The following is a 2321-nucleotide window of genomic DNA, read 5'->3' as shown; positions in this document are numbered from 1 at the left end:
TCACAAATGAATTAATTAGTTAACAGTATTCCCGGTCTATTGTTTTTATTTGTATTGTAAACTTTTGTTTGGTCACTGCACACATTTTCTCTTAGGCTCATATTCATAAGCCAACATCTCACAAGACGCCATAGGCCTATACTGTACATTTTATTGTATACTATAGAGTAAGTCACTGCTATTTCATTATCATTTCATTTTGACTTTATCGCACTGCTCTTTATATATATATATGTATTTGTTTCAATTAGTTTTTCTGTTGTATTATTCTGTATTTTTACCCTTAACCACCATAAATTTCATGTTTGGTTCTATGTCTATGCCAATTATGTTCTTGTGCTGCTGGAACACCTTAGTACCACTAAATAGTACCCTAACTCTTGATATCTACAGTATAATCTTAGTCAAATTATTAAGGGATCAATGAGAAAACATAAAAAGCACACCAAGTCACAACATGATCAAATGTTCTGTAGTGTTTATTCAGTCAAACATTCACAATATGACAAAAAATCTTTGTTTTTGTCGACTACCTGTTCACAAAATATCAACATGTCGTTAATATTGTGAAATATCATTTTGAAAGGCTCCAGGATCGCTTCTCTTTCATCCTCGTCCAGTTCTTCGTTCCACAACCTCCCATACTGTAGAGCAGCCTCTGCCTGTTCCTCTTCCCCCATGCCCAGAACGTCAGGCAGGTCCACTCGGGCAGACAACAGTGGTTTGTTGGCCTCAGCCCACTCTGCTGCATGTCTGCAATTTTGAAGAATGCGATCTTCAACCGAGTCCTATGGAAAAGACAGAAAGAAAGATGTCTGTCCTATAGCTGCCACACCAACAGTATCTGACCAATAGATACTGTGCAAAAGCTTACGCCTTCCACTGGTGTGTCCACATCAGCAAGTCTGGCTCTCTTGGAGACCTCTGCCTGCTGCTCTTCTTCCTGAGTACTCAACTATTAATATGAATACATGCATTATACATACTTTATACTCTTACCTGAATTTGTAGTCCAGTTTTCTCTGTCCAGTTGCCAGGATTTAGTGACTGGGATAGGTTTCTAAAAGACAGAAAGTGAGGTGTCAGATGTTCTTCACTGCAACCTACATTCCCTTCATTTTCCTTTTACCCTTTTACAAACCAAACCACAACCTGCCAGAAGTTAGAAGCGTTGGCTAATACTTATGAGTACAAACAAACAGACAAATACATTATGCTTACCTTTAAATAAAATGCCACCTTTTGTATGTGCCTCTAAGTGGCTCTGCAGCTTGGACAATTTTGTTGGTTTAAATTGTAGGCACAGAGGGCAGTGAAACAGTTTGCAACATGACGTGCAGCGTTCGATTTTTGGCGTAGTGCCGGCGGTTGTTATTGAAATATGCATCTGTAAGAGACAAATAATGTCGTAATAAGTAAAACTAAATTATATATATATATCTATATATATATAGATATATATATATATATATATATATATATAAATGGCGCATTTAAGTGAGCACTATCGATACGATAACAACGCTAAAGACTAGCCAAAAGTAAATAAACCTGATTCTTTAAAATTAATATAACTTTACAGTATATAGTTATTGAAATATGCATCTGTAAGAGACAAATAATGTCGTAATAAGTCAAACAAAATTATACAAGTCAGCACTATCGATACGAAAAATGGCACATTTAAGTGAGCACTATCGATAGGATAACAACGCTGAAGACTAGCCAAAAGTTTAAAAAAAACCCTGATTCTTTAAAATTAACATAACTTTAGAGTATATAGTGTGCAACGTAACGTTCCAGTGAATAAAGACTGTTTCTGTTTCTTCGTATGAAAGAAAGAGTAGTTTTCACTCGACTTTTACTCACCTCGTCGTCTCCACAGTTCAAATGGGGAACGAAAAATACGTGCTCCTCACTTGTCGCTTCGGGTCCTCACAGTGCAGGTGACGTCACAGTGCATGTCTGCAACTAAGGGTCCTGACAGTGCAGGTCTGCAGCCAGACCCCTCTCCTTATTTTTGCTAGAGTTTGGGAACCAATCACAGAACGGGGGGGCAGCAAGACGATGACGACGTCTATGCGCTACACCGAAGCTTGTAGAGCGTTAATCCAACATGACAGCGGACACAACGTTACCGTTCAATGCAGCCTTAGAAAGTGTTTCGGAGTAGATTCACCCTAGGGTCATTTGAACCGTGACATCCAGCCAAGTAGCCCACCCGCAGTTTTTCCGATATTGGCTGAACATCAGCTGAGTTACCGAGTTATCCCGAATAGCTTAGTACAAGCGCTAACGGACCCTGGTCCGTATCTCCAAAA

At 38.8% G+C, this 2321-nt stretch overlaps 1 long non-coding RNA gene across 1 annotated transcript; it reads right to left on the bottom strand.

Moving 5' to 3' along the window:
• Positions 1-398: 398 nt before the first annotated feature.
• Positions 399-1982, bottom strand: LOC142391440 (uncharacterized). Its single transcript, XR_012770566.1, has 4 exons — positions 1870-1982; positions 1222-1387; positions 875-1060; positions 399-788 (listed from the first exon to the last, which is right to left on the bottom strand). It is a non-coding gene; the product is annotated as an uncharacterized LOC142391440 (long non-coding RNA).
• Between the last annotated feature and the right edge of the window lie 339 nt (positions 1983-2321).

The sequence above is a fragment of the Odontesthes bonariensis genome, chromosome 11 (genome assembly GCF_027942865.1).
Source record: "Odontesthes bonariensis isolate fOdoBon6 chromosome 11, fOdoBon6.hap1, whole genome shotgun sequence".
NCBI lineage: Eukaryota > Metazoa > Chordata > Actinopteri > Atheriniformes > Atherinopsidae > Odontesthes > Odontesthes bonariensis.
This window is presented reverse-complemented; position numbering and strand designations above follow the sequence as displayed.